The sequence below is a fragment of the Neoarius graeffei genome, chromosome 1, assembly GCF_027579695.1.
Source record: "Neoarius graeffei isolate fNeoGra1 chromosome 1, fNeoGra1.pri, whole genome shotgun sequence".
Classification (NCBI taxonomy): domain Eukaryota; kingdom Metazoa; phylum Chordata; class Actinopteri; order Siluriformes; family Ariidae; genus Neoarius; species Neoarius graeffei.
In genome coordinates this window covers 28,431,462-28,450,577 of record NC_083569.1, presented here as the reverse complement: position 1 = coordinate 28,450,577, position 19,116 = coordinate 28,431,462, and the positions used below count along the sequence as shown (strand labels likewise).

At 40.7% G+C, this 19,116-nt stretch overlaps 4 non-coding genes and 1 pseudogene across 4 annotated transcripts; 3 read left to right on the top strand and 2 right to left on the bottom strand.

Moving 5' to 3' along the window:
• The first annotated feature begins 1,212 nt into the window (after positions 1 to 1,212).
• LOC132896170 (U5 spliceosomal RNA) lies at positions 1,213 to 1,327 on the top strand. The gene has a single exon (XR_009655953.1). It is a non-coding gene; the product is annotated as a U5 spliceosomal RNA (small nuclear RNA).
• A 9,643-nt stretch (positions 1,328 to 10,970) lies between these two features.
• On the top strand, positions 10,971 to 11,149 carry LOC132897581 (U2 spliceosomal RNA; annotated as a pseudogene).
• A 354-nt stretch (positions 11,150 to 11,503) lies between these two features.
• On the bottom strand, positions 11,504 to 11,618 carry LOC132896108 (U5 spliceosomal RNA). Its single transcript, XR_009655937.1, has one exon. It is a non-coding gene; the product is annotated as a U5 spliceosomal RNA (small nuclear RNA).
• Positions 11,619 to 13,123: 1,505 nt separating this feature from the next.
• Positions 13,124 to 13,314, bottom strand: LOC132897244 (U2 spliceosomal RNA). Its single transcript, XR_009656296.1, has one exon. It is a non-coding gene; the product is annotated as a U2 spliceosomal RNA (small nuclear RNA).
• Positions 13,315 to 18,029: 4,715 nt separating this feature from the next.
• On the top strand, positions 18,030 to 18,111 carry trnas-gcu (transfer RNA serine (anticodon GCU)). The gene has a single exon. It is a non-coding gene; the product is annotated as a tRNA-Ser (tRNA).
• Positions 18,112 to 19,116: the final 1,005 nt, after the last annotated feature.

Sequence of the window (19,116 nt, the reverse complement as noted above, 5' to 3'; positions counted from 1 at the left end):
GTAAGAGTGATTGGGCATTGATAAATGTAGTTGATGAAAACCATTGTCATTTAAATATCACAGTCCTAAATATTATCGGTTTAGAGGCCTTGCTCCTTGACTTTACGACATGGAGAAGCATAATATGGTCAAGAAGAGAAACTTATCTGACCTCAGAATAGAAGCTTCAACATCACAAATCCAATGGAATAAATTATTTCTATTTGGCAGCCTGAACAGTAGCATCACAGGAAGGCAGGAAAATGTGGTATGGAAAGCACTTAGGTGGAGTAAAAATGTTGTGTGTTATTCCTCACCTCATGCTTATGGAATGGGATGTTCAACAAACTCATCAGACTGGTCAGGTCTCCTATATTACAGTGTCATATATAATCACATACAGACCCAGTCTACCATAGAAACAATATAAGCAGCCGTTCGCCAATGAAAATACATTTCTAGAGAAAACAAATAGTGTTAGCTTAAAGTTTAGAGGCATCTGTGATCTAATAATGATGCTCTCAATTTTATAAAATTAAACTTTGCCTTAGGATGTAGCACAAGCAAATATTTTTGCCTCGAGCCCCAGGAAAAAGTTGTCAATAATTATTTAGGTTTTCAGTCCAGTGGTCAGAATATTTTTAAAGAAATATTGCTGCTGGCTCATCCAAGTGTAATACTTCATTGAAATGTGCTTTGATTTGTTTATTTGTATGTTGGTCACATTTGGCTTGTGTTTCTAAACTTATACTTTTGTAATGTCAGGGTTCAAAGCTCACACAGCTGCAGTCACGTGACCACGCCTTTTGATATGACTTAGCGTTCTGACTGATTCACAAATCACAACAAAGGAAGGAGGACAAGGACAGAAACTGAAGATCTTAATTCATTTACTTAAAGAAAATAGAAATATTTACAAAATGAATGTATGGTGTGAGTAAGGCAATTAATCAGTATTGTTAGACAGTGCAAGCATGTGATGATAGTGGAGTGAAGAGCTGTAACATGAAAGAAAAACCAAATATAAAACAAAGCCATTACAAATAACCAAACCCAAGACAGCAGGTGATGAGCTCCAAGCCCCCGCCATTTCCCAAAGGCTCCTCCTTTTAAAGGAGATCCCAGGTGTTTCCGTAATGAGCTCCTCAGCCACAACTCCAAGCATCACAGCAGCAGCGCTGAGATTCTCACAGCCTCCAATCCAGTGTCACTAACCTGATCCAGTGTTCAGTGCAGCTCAGGTTTCTCTTCACTGACGCGCAAATCTTTCACCTTTTACTAAACATTTCCGGGGAGAGGGATGTTAATGAGCTCAGCTTATTTTTGCAGGCTTTGCTCTGGTAGAGCTGGACATGTTTCATGGCCAAATGTTAGAAATATCGAACCTTTTGCATGGAAACCACACACACATGGTGATGTCTCTCTTCAAAAGGATCCAGCTGTTGGGGGCGGAGTCTAGCTGTGTTTACCTTTCTGTTACCTTTCTACCCAATCTGGCTGAGTTCAGTGCTATTGGCTTGAAGAATTCTCTGCGATTCCAGAAAAGGTTAAAATTGTCTATGAAGTTTATACAGGTACCAAATAAAAAATAAGTTTTTCCAAGCCAGTTGTTAAGACTGAAGAGTCTAGTAAATGCAAAGCTTCCCCTTGCAGGGAGTGGGCCACTGATAAAAGATTGTATTCTAGTCTTATAGAGATCAGAAAAAAGTTTTCTGAAATCATCTTGGACAAACAGCTGTTCTCTGAAAACATCATTTGCTCCCACATGCACAACAATACGTTTGATAGTTTTATGCTTGGACATGAGTTTCAAAATACTGTGTTTGGTGTCAGAGATGGATGCATTTGGAAGGCAGCAAATAATCAGTGTTGGGAGTAATGCGTTACAAAAGTAACGAATTACTGTAATGCATTGCTTTTTGCATTAATGCGGTAATGTAAGGCATTACAGAAAAAAATTTGGTAATATTTTACTCGGTACAAATGTCAGTAATGCGCGTTACAATGCATTTTTAACCTGGAATGAAGTGGTGGGGTTTTTTTTCCTTCAAACAAATTCGCCAAAATCACACGAGATCAGCAGAGGTGAAACGTCCGCGCAAAATGTTTCACTGCCTTTTCCTTTAGGCTAGTCAGACAGGAGCGAAAGATGAGTGAACCTGCAGCTGATCTAATGTCGGATAGCACATTCTCCAGATGGGCATACGCCCATTACTTTAAGTTTGTGAAAAATAAGGATGTGAAGAACATCGTAGTCAGATGCACTTTGTGTGCTAAACCTAAAGAACTGTCCACTTCCCAAAATAGCACCAGTAATTTAACTAAACAGGGGTGGCATGGTGGTGTAGTGGTTAGTGCTGTCACCTCACAGCAAGAAGGTCCGGGTTCGAGCCCTGTGGCCGGCAAGGGCCTTTCTGTGCAGAGTTTGCATGTTCTGCGTGGGTTTCCTCCGGGTGCTCCGGTTTCCCCCAAAGACATGCAGGTTAGGTTAACTGGTGACTCTAAATTGACCATGAGTGTGAATGGTTGTCTGTGTCTATGTGTCAGCCCTGTGATGACCTGGCGACTTGTCCAGGGTGTACCCCGCCTTTCGCCTGTAGTCAGCTGGGATAGGCTCCAGCTTGCCTGTGACCCTGTAGAACAGGATAAAGCGGCTAGAGATAATGAGATGAGAATTTAACTAAACATTCACAGAGGTGCCACAGTAACATGAAGGAAGCAAGCGGAGGATGAGAGTGGCGATGAAATCACAAAGTAGCCAAAATTAACGTTCGCCTGCTCTGAGATGCTCCTTCAGCCTCAGGAGGTTAGGAGACTTGTGGTGGAGTATGTTGTTGAAGATATGCTGACAGTTTGTTTACATTTTTCCTACGGAAGCCGTGAGAGGCCCTTCATATAATCTTTTTTTATTCACCTTGTTATCCTGAGATGACGACATAATTAATGCAGGATCTCGAGAAAACAACACAACTAATTCGAGACCTCAAGAAAACAAAACTGTTATTTCGAGATCTTGAGAAAACAAAACAATTATTTCATAATCTCAGCTGGATCACTGTATTTCCGTCGGTAGAGACGAAGCCGGGCCAGTCTTCTGTGGAGGTGCCGCGGACTAATTTTCAAATTATCCCTTATTAAAAGACTTAATGCAATCTCTCCCTGTGTCAGCCCCTGATCAAAATATTGCCTTATTAGGTGATCGATTATTCCAGACATTCTAATGACCAAAGTTGCGTCTATACAGAATGAGAAATAGCCCCAAAGTCAGCATATCACAAGTCTCTTAGCGCACCTGAATGAACCATTTCTCAGCTGTTTTCTTGAGATCATGAAATAATTGTTTTGTTTTCTTGAGATCACGGAATAATTGTTTTGTTTTCTCAAGATCATGGAATAATTGTTTTGTTTTCTCGAGATCTCGAATTAGTTGTGTTGTTTTCTCGAGATCCTGGGCTCTCATGAAGTTGCGATTATTTTATTTCATTTCAAAATGTGTTGATTTGGGGGAGGAATGTGCTATATTTGCATTCAATAAATGATTTCTAGATCTTTTGCCTTTATTGTCTTTGAAAAACGCATGAAGAACCCTCTACCACCCCTAATGCAAAAATGGTTTGGTCTGACTCTTTGATTAAGGGGAAAAAATGACATCGTTCGATCATAGTGCTTCGACAATCAGCGTGCGTGCCATTTGCCAACATGCACAAGTCAGGAGCACAGAAAAGAAAAGAGAAAAAGAGAGGAAGAAACCAAGAAACTCAGGGGCTCACTGCATAAATATTTAAAAAAAAGATTCGGATGATGCAGCAGGTAGTAGCAAAGGCAGTGGGGCAGCTGAGCCAGGTAAGACCAGTGTTGGGCACATTACTTTCAAAAAGTAATTAGTTATATTTACTAGTTACTTTTCCCAAAAGTAACTGAGTTACTAACGGAGTTACTTTGTCATAAAAGTAACTAATTACCAGAGAAAGTAATTATTCCATTACATTTTGTTCCCCCTCAAAAAAAATCAAATTCAATTAGTGTAATCATAATAAAAGTGAATGTTAAATGTGTTTAATGACTGAAATGGACACTTAACAGAACCAATTAGTAATGCTATCTACACTATATTAATATTTTTGTGGGACAATGTGAGATAAGACATCTATCAAATGTAATATATTTTTGTAGTTATTAAAATTATGTTACTAATTACTGGCCACTGACGAGGACAAACGCTTTGTTCCTCGACATAATGTGCATTGCACGTAAACACTCTTGCCTTTTATTTCAAGTAATGAAAAGTAATGGCTGTATTTCCAATGTGAAAGCGCAGTGCTGGGCTGAGTGCTCGCCATTGCTGTGTCTTCCGATTGAAAGAGCGCGCAGTAGTGCAGTAGGCGTGGCCTACCCACGTATGTTGTCCAAATCTACTCTGATTGGCTTACTGTGCCGTTGTCTCGCGTCTCCCCACCCCACACTAAAGCAGAGGAAAGAAAGGCTGAACGAGCAGCGTGCCAGATGAGAACAGCTTTAATAAAGTAACGCATAGTATTTTATTGTAAGTAACGGGAACGGCGTTATAACGATGTAAAAAGTAATTCGTTAGATTACTCGTTACTAAAAAAAGTAACGCCGTTAGTAACGCCGTTTATTTCTAATGCCGTTATTCCCATCACTGGGTAAGACACAGCCAACTTTTTCCAGCCCCGTAAAGTAACCCCAACCAAGGCACGCGCGGCACGCAATTCATGTTACAAACGAGGGGAGAGCAAGTCACACTGAACACCATATCAAACGCACAGGGCATTGAATCATTTCATAACCACAACGGCTTAATAACATTGCGTTTCATATATCTGATTGAAGCTAAGAATATTCACATTAGCCCGCAATCATATCCCGCCGTTTCTCGAGTGGTGTGTTCTTCTATGCTTTTCACACTGGACAGTACGCACGCCCGCACAACAAAAGTCCGGCGCATTGCATTTCGCACCTGAATAGTTGCAGACTAAGGAAATGTTAAAATGTTAAAACTGTAAAAATGTTGAAATGCTAAAATGAAATGGTTGTTGACCGGTTGAATGGTTTTTGAATACCTGTCATTTAAGGGTTGGAGTGAGTAGAGACTGGGATAAGAGAGGTGGGTGTGTGTGTGGGTTGTTGGGGGGGGGGATTCAGAGCATTTTGTCCTGGGCCCAGCCAAAGCTGTCAGCGGCCCTGTCTCGGGATAACAAGGTGAGTAAAAAAAGGATTATATGAAGGGCCTTTCTCGGCTTCCGTATTTTTGTCCTGTATAACTGAGTTTTTTTTTTTTCTGGTTGGAAGTCAGACTAAAGTGATTGAGCTGCCTTTCCTTCGAGGGCTAATATGTCTAAGCATTTCAATATCATTAAAAGTACTTTGATTTTGTTATTTCTAATTCTGTTTTTCGAAATGTGACTGGGTAGCCTCATATAGCTAATAGTCATTGTCTAGCTGTGATTTAAAAGGCTTGTGGGTTTTTTTTTCAGGCCAGTTTTATTGTAGGCTACGATTTGCCATAATATGTTCATTTTCGTTAAATTTCTGAAATGATGGAGTCATATCCCTTAGGGCTAATCTTTTTTTTTTTTTATGAAGCATAACTATGCTTAATGCTGTAAACTTGAAAACAATAAAGGCATAGAAATGCTAATCTTGTATCCTGTCATATCTTTAGACATTACAATACATTACAGTTAATATGAATAGGCCTAAAGTTACAGTATTTCTATCACAATTTGCCAGACTTTCACCTATTGTCTGTTCTTGCAATGATTGTTCCTTGTATTGTGCCATGAGCCATCACTGTGGCTATTATATTCTACTGTTTTTAACCATAAGCCTAGCTCAGTCAGATACCACATCACCTTCCACTGGATGTGTGATGAGCTAATTGAGCGTCTTGAGCTACATTTAGATTGCCAAATCCATACTTCCAGTTATTTTGGTGAGAGTAACTTAGAAGTAATGCAATAGTAGTGTAATGCCTTACATTTTAAATACAGTAATATTGTAATGTAACTCATTACTTTAAAATGACAGTAACAAGTAATAAATAATGCAAAACAGTTTTGAAGTAACTTGCCCAACACTGCAAATAATCATCCCATGTCCTTTTAAATGTCTTACAGTGGAATCACCAAGAACAAGGGTTGTGGGATCAGGTGGTGTTACGAGCTGCTTTTTGCCTCTTCCCACAGCTCTTCGGTTGTGGTGCGATCTCTTTCTATGATGTGCTTGTCTGGCTGAAAATTCCGCTTCCACATCCCTGAGGCATTCAAATTTATTCTGAAGCCTTATGGGATGTGGATTTTCCATAAGATTGTAAATCCTATTGTAGTTTGTAGACCTGGCTCTATTTCTAATAGCATGGCTGTGGAGCATGGGTTGCATAGTATCAGAACGAACTGGTGTTGAGGTAATTACTCTTCTGTTTTTATTTTTGGGCCTGCCACCCATCGTGTGCCAGTTTTCTGTACTCACATTTTGCTTTGTTAGATCGATGCATTCATCCACTCGATTTGCAATGCCATCGGCCTGTCGGGGTGCAATCTCTGCATTCTCAGCCACTGTTTCTGTACTCCTTTCGTGAGATATCGCTCTTAGTTCATCTGTCTTTGGCAGACCATCAATCTTTGATTCCAGGATAGAAATCCTCTGTTCTAGTTCTGTGCATTTTCTGCAGGATCTCCTGGATTTTTTGCCCCCTGGCATTTTGTTTTAAAAGCTAACTTATCTTATAAAGGTGAAAAATAAAATGAAGAAATAGTGGAAATTAAGTGAAAAAGTAAAATAAAATAAAGATCAAGCAGAAGCAAAGCAGGAGCAAAGCAAAGAAGCGTCCTACTCGCTTGAGTAGGCTCTTCATGTGGGGCCATCCTCAGCAGCAGCCAGTGGTTTTCAGGTGATGAGAACTCCAACCAAAAAAAGCTGACCAGTGTTTTTGGTTCTTAAAAAAAAAAATGTAATTTTCTCAACCTCATGCTTTTTCCATGCATATCTCAGTCTTCTTGTCCGAAGTTTCCTAGCACTACATAGTCCAAAATTACAATTGTGTCACCAGGAACTTACGAATATGTGCAGCATGATAAGAATCCTTTAGAGTTTTAGCTGCAGTCTTTTTTTTATATCAACTGGCTCACTGATAGAGAATTGAGCAGAACTGTTTTGAAGAAACAGTGAGAACTCACAAGCAATGAATGATACAGGCACCACTTTTCCTCAGTCCCAATATCTCAGCTCACAACTCTCTACCTTCAGAAGGAAGGTCAAAGGCCCCAGTGAGAATTGAAATCATCACCCCTGGTTTACAAGACCAGTGCTCTAAACAGGCACCTATCTATTGTAGAGTCAGCCCAAAGCAGAACCTTGAGGACCCTTTGCTGATCCTCGAATACCACTTGTCCACCAAGTCACCACTTTTCCACTGAGGGCTGGTTCCGAGCTGGTGCCTAATCTTGAGCCAGTTCTTGAAGTTTCCACAGCCAAAGAAACAGCTCTCAACCAGGAAAACTGGTCACAGTGTGCCACCAAATCCTTGCTGGTTTAGAACCAAGAACTGCTTATGTCAGTGGCTAGGACTTGTTTTGCTGGGAAACAATCTTGAAGGAGTTTTTTTTTTTGTACAACATTTAAGGGTTCATCTCTGAGAAACAACCAAAAACTCCATGAGATGACATGAGGAAGAAACCTTGCGAACAACCAGACTCAAAAGAGAACCCATCCTCATCTAGGTCACACCAGATGGTGAGATTATAAATAAGTTCCCTTAAATAACTTTGTGCCACATTGCCAAAATTTGCAACAGACCCCTTGCACCAATGTCACACTTACATTCGCAACCGTTACTGCCCTTGTCCTGGGGGACAAGCGAGCTTTGTTTACATACTGAAGGCAAGCGATATTGAAGATGTCAAACATCTTCACGGAAGGAATCGGTCTTGCACCGACAGAAGACTTTTGTCTCAGGCACTGCTGGGATACCATGGCTCCTGTTTACTGGCAGTCCCTTTTGGGCTAGATTTATCATCTTGGCATGGCTTTTCATCTCACGCTCTTCCACAATTATGGGTGGCATACTGCTTGCCTGTACTTCTTGATTGTAGAGGTGCATTTTTGTCAGCAATTGAAAGAAACCTTCAAGAGAGTCTCGAGAGCAAAGACCTGTGGCAGGACCTGAATCGGCAAGCCTTTAAATGCAACAAGCCTTCTCTGTGAGCAACTGAAATCAACATTCAGTAGAGTCTTGCATCAGGCGCTACTGGGTTTTCTCCCACATGGAGAACGCAAGTGTGGGCTTTGGAGGTGTAAGCACAAATTATGGCAGGAGTGAATGTCATGAGTATTGTGAGGAACTGGAATTTCAGGTACAGCTTCCTTTTGGGCAAATTCATAGGAAGAGGTGGAACATGGTGATATTTCTGTTTGACTGGGGTCAAGAAAGAATTGCATCTCTGATGGAAAAGAGGGAATGGCCATATCCAAAGGATTTCGCCTCGGTCGATGATTTCGGTTGGAAAAAGCTTCCCTGCAGAGTGTATGCAAAAGGAAATGACTCTGGTGGGACTTAAACCCACAACCTTTGAATGGCTTCTCTGATGACCCTAGAAGTCCAACACGCTAGCCTTTGTGCCACAGAGCCCATTTTGCCCCATGTTTGTGGTGTTTCCTCTCAGATTCTTTCAAATTCCTGGCTGGCCTCACATTTCCTGTTCTGTTCCAGTGCAAATCATAAAGGTGAGAGAGGACAGCCCTGACGAGTACCTCTACTCTACTCGAGGGGAAGATATCCGATACTGAAACATTTATGAAAACCCTCGCAGCTGGGGACCTGTACAGCACCTTGATCCACTCAACAAAACTGGAGTCCAAACCATACCTGTTCAAAACATCAAATAGATACTCCCACCTGATCAAATGCTTTTTCAGCATCCAGTGACACAGCAACAACCTTGCTTTTTTGTCATTTGCGTTAATTGTATAACATTTAGAAGCCATCGGACACTGGAGTGTGAGTTCCTACCCCTGATGAATCATGTCTAGTCCAGTCTCACTCAAATGGGCAACACTTCTTTCAAACTTCTAGCCAGAAGCGTAGACAAAATTTTACAATCAACCCCAAGCAAGCTTATTGGTCTATAGAATGTACAAAGATCAGGAGATTTATCTTTCTTTAAAATCAGAGAAATATGGGTGAGATTTAAAGTTGGTGGGAGTGTGCCCCTCCTAAATGATTCCATAAACATGTTAGTTAAGTACCCCACTTCAAACTTTGCCATCTTTTTATAAAATTCAGGTCCAAACCCATCAGGGCCTGGTGCTTTCCCACTCTGTAGGGATTTAATGGCCTCCAAGACTTCCTAGGCTGTGACTGGCCTACACAGACCTTTTCTGCTTTCTTCAGATAGGGTAGGGAGTTTAATTCTGTCAAAAAAAAAATCCTTAGAATTGATATGTTTTGACACTCAGATGAGTATAGCTTGAGCTAGATGAGCAAGTAGCCAGACGGATTTATTCCCAGATTCAACAGTCTGTGCCTGGCATAAAATATTGCTGATTCTGCTTTTTGAGTTAGCAGTTGATCTAAAGCAGATCTGGCTGCTTCTAATTTCTTCAACACAGAACTGGAGAAAGACACTTTAAAATCTCTTTCCATGATAGCAAATGTCTCAATCAAGCTCCAACTGTTTTGCTAATATGTTCTTCCTCTTCGCAGTTGTGTAAAAAATAATAGACCCTTTGAGGAAGGCCTTGTCTGTTTCCCATAAGGTCGAGGCTGAAACCTCAGGTGAATCATTTGTAGAAATAAAAAGTTCCCATTGATTTCCTAAATATGTTAAAAATGCAGGATTGCTAAGAAGAGATGGATTTAAACGCCAATGTCTAGATAAGGGGTCATAGTAAGGAGGCAGGCGTTCTATAGAGATTGATGAGTGGTCTGAGAGAATGCATGTGTTAATGGAGCAGGCTCCGGTTCTGTCAAGGGCCGATCTAGAGATGAATATATAATCAATTCTAGAAAAAGAATGATGGGGATGTGAGGAAAAATGTGAAATCTTTCTCTCATGGATTAGTGACTCTCCATGTGTCAAATAACTTGAGGTCTGACCAAAGCTCTATTGTTGCTTTTGCCATCTTTGATAACAAAATATTATTTCCAGATATTATTTGTCAAGATATTATTTGTTTATTGGTGACCTTGTTAAAATAATAAAGAAAAAATATTTCTTTCTTTGCCCGACCTAACTTTTCGCTATTTCCTGGTTTTCTCCATGCTCAACAAGCAGCTGGACCGTTAGTCTGCAGTAATTCTTTCCCCTACTTTTTCATTAGACAGATCACACAACACTCAGCTGTTCCTTTTCAAAATTCAACAATCCCCACTCCCTAGTTACTTACTTACTGACAGCTGAATCCTTTTGAAAAGAGACATCGTCTTGGGGGCGTGTGAGGGGGGTCCATGCAAAAAGCTCAATATTTCTAACATTTGACCACCAAAAATGTTATCTATCTATCTATCTATCTATCTATCTATCTATCAAAAATGCTCGTTGATCAGACATTTCCCTGCCTGTTTGCAATGGATAATAATGCTGTAAAGGTGTAAGAGATTGACCAAGGCCAAATTACCCTATACCAGCTTTCTGGACCTCCAATACAGTTTCACTAACCTGATCCAGTGTTAAATGTAGCTCAGGTTTCTCTTCATTAACATATAAAGCTTTTGTGGTTTACTACAGATTACTGGAGAGAGGCATATTAGTAAGCTCAACTGTGTTTTTTTTTTTGTAGGTTCTGCTCTGGCTGAGTTGTACATTTTTGGTGGTCAAATATTAGAAATACCAAGTTTCTTACAAAGAATCTCCTCCAACCATTTGGTGCACTCCTGAGATAATATCTCTCTTCAGAAGGATTCAGCTGTGTTTACCTTTCTGGATTTTAATATTTGGAAGTGGTACATTTAAAGCTGTTAAATGCAGCCAGTTATCAGTTTTCTGCATTTTGGTTAAGATCTGTTCTTATCAGTTTAATATCTGATATGTTCTTTAAATGAGAATGTTATATTTAACAGATTTTTAGAACAGGGAGCTGGAATAGGGGCTTGCTCCTTCTGCTGCATGCATCAATCTGGTATTGCAGTACCTCCAGGAATAGTGCCCTTCTTGAAAAAAACAATCCTATGTCATTTTTGTGTTTGATGTGTTTTCTGAATGATGATGATGATCAATTAAATTGATTTTTTTTTAGAGCAGAGAGCTGGAATAGGGGCTTACTCTTTCTGCTCTATACAGTACATCAACATGGCATTGCAGTAGCTCTAGAAATGGTGACCTTATTAAAAAAATTACAGCCAAATCCTTTTGAAAAGAGACATCATTTTAGGCGTGCATGGGAAAGAATTACTGCAGACTAATGGTCCAGCTGCTTGTTGAGCATGGAGAAAACCAGGAAATGGGGAAAAGTTTTGGAGCTATACCAAAAGCTTGATATTTCTCATCTTTGACCACCAAAAATGTTCAGCTCCCCCAGAGCAAAGCCTGTAAAAATAAGTTGATCTTATTAACATTCCTCTCCACAGAAATCTTTAGTAAAAGGCGAAAGATTTATGTGTCAATGAAGAGAAACCTGAGCCACACTTAACACTGGATCAGGCTAGTGGCACTGTATAGAGTATTTTCACGTGACGTCATCAAACCGAAAGTCGGCCATATTAGAGGCATTGGACACATGAACAGCAAAGCAAGCTTTGTGAATTTTTCGATAAACAAACCAAATAATGGTGAATTACTGCACAGTTTTGGGTTGCCACAATCGCTCAGATCTTGAGAAACATCTGCACTTCTACCGATTACCTAAAATAATCAAAACTCAGGGGGAGGAAACCAGAAAATTGTCAGAGGAGCATCATCGTCTCTGGCTTGCCAAACTAAACCAGGATCTGACTGACAAAAATCTGCACAACATAAGAGTGTGTTCAGTTCTCTTTGTATCAGGTCTGAGGTTTTTTTTTTTTAAGTTTTAATCAATGTCTTAAAATTAAGCATGACACCATATTTCTGCTGTCTAGCCGTGATGGTGCTTCTGTATGTTCTCTTGAGAGGAAGCTAAAGTTAAAAATCACAATCAGCCATCTGCTGTCAGCTGAGGTAGGCCCACAGGGGATGTGATTCATGATCTACAGTATATCACTGTACATGTAATGTACACAGTACACACCTTTGCTTTCACCAGACATTTGTCACCAAATTTCCGTGCTTTTCATTCCCTGACCCAGTCACAGTACATCTGGTTATAGGCTTCTAGTCCCTTGAAACACTTCAGATCCTCAGCAGTGTATGGACTTGGCAAACAAATTAAATAGTTGATGATGTCTGGGTATATTACAGCGGGCAGCAATGCATTGTCTTCACTCAGTTCCTCTCCCATTTCATATGGTTCCACGCTGTTGATTAACTGCAGTTTCCCGAGATAGTAGGCTCTTACACTGGGCTCTAGGCCTTCTACATGCTTTCTAGCAGCTTCTGTCTTCTTATTGCAAGTTTCTTTAACCAATACCATTACAAAAAATGTTATTTTTTTTTCCTGGATGAAATGCAAGCACTGGTTATGGAAATCAAAACTGCCAACATGGCACACATCCAGAACGTTCGTGTTTTGGTGATGTTGGTGAAAACACTATTGGAGGTCCAGAAAGCTGGTATAGGGTCAGATGGCCTGGGCCAATCTCTTGCACCTTTACAGCTTTCTTAGCCATTGCAAACAGGCAGAGAAATAAGCCAATAAGAAAATAAAAAGAAAAAAGAAGATAGGTGGTGTTGTGTGATTTCTCTCATGAAAAAGTAAAAGAAAGAATTACTGCAGACTCACAGTTCAGTTGCTTATTAAGCAGGGAGAAAACCAGGAAATGGGGGAAAAATCAGACCAGATCAAGCAAAAAAAAAAATATATATACACATTTCCCTTTTAAACAAAGTAACTATTTTTAGAACTACTATAATGCTATACAGACACATAGAATAAAAGAAGTAAACCCCAATTCTGGCTCAACACTTTTAAACATCTATTTATTATTCTTAGTTAAAGAACAAACATTAAATCGACCTTCTGAAGAAAAAGTACTCGTCTTTTTTAGTTTTTAAACAAGAATACTATTCCTGAATGTACTGCAATACTAGGTTGATACATGGAACGAAAAAAGCAAGCCCTGATTCCAGCTCCCTGTTCTAAAAATTCGTTTAATACAACGTTCTCACCTAAAGAACATATCAGATATTAAACTGATAAGAACAGATACTACACTTGATCTTAGCCAAAAGGCCAAAAAACGATAACCTACTACAGTGAACAGCTTTAAATAAACCACTTCCAAAGATTAAACTCCAGAAAGGTAAACACAGCTAGACTCCGCCCCCAACAGCTGGATCCTTTTGAAGAGAGACATCGCCTTGGGGGTCACAATATTCTGCTCCGTTGTGTTCCACCAAAAGAGATCCATCATCTCTCCAAAGCCCAGACTTTTAAAATTTGAAGTTTAGAACTGTAGTAATTCATTAATAATAATAATAATAATAATAATTCATTTGATTAATTGAAAATCTTGCATGTGATGATTAACTCATTCTACCAATTCGCAAATGTGTTTTATTGGCTGTCGGGAGGGTGTATGTTCCTTTCCCTCATAAACGGCAGTGAAACCCATCCGGAGCCTTAACCCTTTGGTGACTGACCCCTTGAAAATGGTTCCTCCAGGAACTATGACTTTTCAGTTGTCAAGACAACAGAAGAACTAAAATACAAAAACAGAAAGATACGTCACAATGCTCTTGTGCACAAAACAAAATGCTCTTGTATTTTAGTTTTTCCGTTGTCTTGACGACTGAAACGTCATCGTTCCTGGAGGAACCATGTTCAAGGGGTCAGTCACCAAAGGGTTTTAAACCCTGCGTTCCATGAGGCTGCAGGGGGAGGCGCTCTCTTCTGGGGGAGCTGCAACTAGTTTAGAATGCGAGTTTAAGCTGAGATGTGATTGGTCTAACGGTAAAACAGCACGAGCGCTCGAGAACTTTTTTGATACGTTGAAACGTTACAATTTTACTTGGCAACAGAGTGTATCTGAATTCTGATTGGTTGTTGTATCTGAATTCTGATTGGTTGTTGTTATATTATTGCCCTTCTGTTGTTCGTGTCGTAAAGTCAAGGAGCCTCTAAACCGATAATATTTAGGTTTGTGATATTTAAATGACAATGGTTTTCACCCACCACATTTATCAATGCCCAATCATTCTTACGCTGTGATTGGCAAGATACAAACGTTTCATGAATCACACGTGAACCCTGTCATTTCTACACTTTCGATTGATAAATGAGGGTTATTGCGTCATCATCGTTAGTATAATGGACAGTATCTCCGTCTGTCACGCGGAAGACCGGGGTTCGATTCCCCGACGGGGAGGCTTTAGCAATTTATTAACAGGGGAATGTAGTGGTTCGCACTGTCGCCTCACAGCAAGACGGTTCTGGGTTTGAGGCTGGTGGGGGCCTTTCTGTGTGGAGTTTGCGTGTTCTGCCTGTGTCAGCTCTGGTTAACCCCACAGTTCAAAGACATGGAGTTCAGTTAACATGGGGTGGTGTTGGGCTGAAGTGCCCTTTAGCATATATATATACAGTATGCATATATAAAATGTGTGTGTATATATATGAATGACTCACCACACTTCGTGTCAATTAAATCTTATTAATAGTAACAGATCCGGATAAAGCCAGTGACTAAAGACCAAACTTTAATATGCCTACAGTCAATGTTAATGTCAATTATGACTATTATAAATTGCCAATGGTAGACCCTCTGATGATAATGTTCTTCTAATAATATTTCATTTCTAAGTTAGTACAAGTACTCATCCTGTAAATGGATCATGATTTGCATATTGCAGATACTCCCATATCCTTAGCCATTTTGCACTGTTACCATTTACACTAATACAATTTGCGCTATTTCTGCTTGTGTGGTATTGTATGTGTGTGCTTTTTTTTTAAATTAATGCTTGTTTGGTTTGTGTATTTATGTTTAGACCGAGGGTCTTGGAGAAACAATATTTCAATCTGTGAAAAAGCCCGTTTGCATGGCTCCGTCCTCCGTTGCACAGTTGCTCTGTTCACTAGATGAGCTCTAGTGCTCTCTTTTTAGTGAGCTCAGTCAGCAGGCTGGTAAAGTCCAAAAAATTAGGAAAAACCTCCTGTAATAGCCAGCCAGCCCCAGGAACTGCCTCACCCCTTTTTGGTCTTGAGTCTTGGGCAGGCCACAATCGCTGCATTCTTATCAATTTAGGGATGCACCTGCCCATGACCCAAGTGAAAGCCCAGATACTGTACTTCCACCCACCAAATTGCACACTTCCTTGGGTTTGCTGTGAGTTGTGCATATTTCAGTGATCTCAGGACAGCCCTGGGGTTTTGGAAATGCCACTGCCAATGTCCCTGTGTGCTCATGACAGGAATTGAACTATGATGCAACAGCTGGAGCACACCTCTGCAGAGCAGGGACCTAATCTGTGAGCAATGTCCACTGAGTAAGCCAGCTGGTCCACGATGTCCAGGGAAATGTGTTTGAAAATGTCAACGATGATATTCTTCACGTTCTCACCTGCTTGCTCTGGAATGCCAGACACTCGTAGATTCCATCTTCTTTTATAGGCATCCAGGTTGCTGCATTGTTTCTGAGGACACTGTTCTCTTTTTCTAAGATGTGGACTTTACTTTGTAAGGCGACGACTTTATTTTTCATGTCTTCTACCTGTTTCTCCATAGAATCAAGGACGTCGGTGACACTTTTAATGGAATTTGTATTATCTTTAACCATTGCCTCAAGTGACTGCAGCCATTTGAGAGATTCTTCTTGCATCTTTTCAATTCTTTCCATTATTTTTAGCAAAAGCAAGATGGGCACAGCCTCTTTATGATCCTCGTCACTGGCACGTGTCTTCGACTTTTTGGCTGGTCGTGGTTTCGGAGTTTCTGGTAGTGGCACCAAACACTGTTCCATTCCGTCTTGTAAACCATCTGGTTCAAACTTTTCACTCAGAGACTCTCTGGCATAGAAATGCATTACAGCGCAGCTATCTTCCTCTGTTTCCATATTGATGGATAACCTGAAAAAATAGCAAGTATGCTTACCAACCAAGGGCGGCTGGTGCATAAGGGCGATTGGGCGGCGCACTGCCAAAACGGAAAAAAAAAAGTTATTTTTCTTTTTTTAAAACAAACTTTCACCAGCGCTGCTCGAGGCTGTTTTAATCTGTCTCTGGGTATCATTGTCCAATCAGGGTGGTCTTGCTTCTAGAATACCGCCCCTTTTGGGGCGATTTCAGTCACGTTGAAAATCGCCCAAGAGTTCACTGATAGAGTCCCATGTTAATATATTTTTTTTCTCCTGACTGACACTTCAATGCAATCTCTATGGGTTCTGGGGGGGCTTGCCCTAACGTGCTTACGTCACTGCGAAGCGCGGCAAAGTTGCATTCGATCCGCTCAGTTTCTGACGTGAGATGGATGCGGAAAGCAATTCAGTGCGGTCCTTAAAAGAAGTTCCATTTAGTCAGCAATCAAATCGAGCTAAATTGGCAACAAAACAAGCTGGACCCCCTTGACCAAATCTAAACATAAAACAAATTTTGACAAGGGGGGGGAATCATATACTCGAGGTTTTACTTCAACATGGTCCCAGTGCAAATCCTGGCGAGCTGGCTGCGAGGATGCCTCAGCAGTTTTCTGCTCCCCCGCTTACTTTTCCACCCTGGAGGTGGCTCCACGGACAACACTGCTTGGATGGTCACTGGAGTTTCGGACATGCATCATTTGTCGGAGAAAATAAAAAAAACATGAGTCATCAAAGATTCACATGGGCAGCTGCGTGAAATGTTCGGCTTTTGGGAGAGTGAACATCGTTACACAACTGGATGAGGGCTACAGGCTAGCAGTTCACCACCACAACGATGAGGTGAGCAAGAACAGGCACATATTAAACCGGCTCATCCAATGCGTGAAATTTTGTGGAGTGTTCAAGTTAGCTCTACGAGGCAAAGACGAAACTGAGGACTCCAGTCACCGTGGTGTTTTTCTGGGTTTGGTTGACTTCGTGACTCACACACACACACACAGTCACAGAATCCGTTCACTTTTGATGTTTTCAATGTGCATTTTTATATTTGCCACACTTTGCTCTGAGAGTTAGCACTTTGGTAATATCCTTGGTAAATACCAGTAATTGCAAGATCTAAAGATCCACTCATCTATTTATTCAACTGCTATTGTTATGTTAGCCAACTATTTACAATGTTTTGTTACAGTAAATGCACTTTCCTGTTTGTCCATAAGTTGCACAGTCTGTAAAATTCTTGCTGGTCATGGAGTTTGAAGTACAAAATCTATTTACAGAACATTCTGTAGAACAGTTGACTTGCTACCTAGGTCAATTTACTTCAGTCCTGTGGACATTTATGGTCCGTGTAGACATAACAGGGGAAAATTGCCCCCCTGAAAAAAAATTCAGGAGCCGCCACTGTTACCAACTCTTGTCGGTTTAGTTCATATAGTGATATGTTCACTTCTCCTTTAGTTAGCAGGTTCACTGAATGGTTAGCTTGAGGCATAGTTGGATAACAGTGAATAAAATGAAAGAAAACAAGGATTAAAAAATTGTTTCTGAGCGAGGTCCTTGTAGTAGCTATTTAGTTTATCAATTAGGTTCATTCTAATCAGCCCTTAAGCATATTTAGCAATTCAGCACATTAGGTTTTGTTCTTCATGTTGCGGAGCTCCACAAATCACATATTACACTGATGCCATCTTGGCTGCCCCCTGTTGCTCTATGTAGTTTTCATAACAGGCTTATTAAATTAATATACAGCAATAATGTTCCAACAAATATTTTAATGAGTCTGAGTTTTGACTTTGAGAGAGTTACTAACACAAATGATCATTGCATCATACAAAATAAATAAACGCACACACACACACTCACCCACCCACCCACCCACCCACCCACAGGCGCGGTGGCTGAGAGGTTAAGGCGATGGACTGCTAATCCATTGTGCTCTGCATGTGTGGGTTTGAATCCCACCCTTGTCGTGTGCCTGTTCTTTTGGGTGGCACGGTGGTGTAGTGGTTAGCATGGTCGCCTCACAGCAAGAAGGTTCGGGGTTCGCGAGGGCCTTTCTGTGTGGAGTTTGCATGTTCTCCCTGTGTCTGCATGGGTTTCCTCTGGATGCTCTGGTTTCCCCCACAATCCAAAGAAGGTTGAAAGCTAACCTTCACAGCTCATCAGAGGAGCATATCAGCAGAAAAGTAGTGTGGAGTTAGTTGATTAGGTAATTGTTACAAACAGTGCCAAGGTTGTGGGTTTAATCCAAATAGTGGCTGTTTTCACAGATGCATGGGCGCCATCGGGGGGGGAAGGTTAGAACAATTCTAGGGGCCCAGCACTGCCATGGGGCCCTTTAAGGGGCTGATAATATGATTTTAATAAGACTTTTGAAATAACAACAATGCAATATTCCATCTGGTAAAATGAGCTAATTGAACAAGGTTGTCTATTTCTTGAGTTCTTCAACATATTGTCATTTAACCCTCCCCCTTTTGCGAAATGGTACAGTCCAGTTCTGGTAGAAGCGCGATGCGTTAAATCTGTGTGCTGATCAGTGCAACGCTACTTGCTGCTGTGTCGCGGTGCAGCAGCCAGCCATCCAGCCAGCAGTGGACTACGTACAGTCTATGATCGCTAAATATGAAGAGTGGCTGTCAAAAATGTAAAGAAAGGCAGCTGAAAGCTGAGAGGGACCAGAGAGGCAGGCAACTGGTCACTCAGTTTTTCCCAAAGAAAGGTAGCTATCGCTCACATGTGTTCAAAATATCAGCGAATGGTAAATGAACAGTATGAACGTGGTTGGATTAGCCTATCAAGAGAACACTTTTACAGTTTGTACAGTGACATTTTTTCCATTTTAATAACTGAACTGACTTGTGTGATAAACAAGATGAAATATTATGTTATGCTGGTGCTAATAACTAGTGCTAATAACCAGTTTCATAACTAATGGGGTGCCCTAAATAGGCACAGATTCAGCCTCAGGGGGA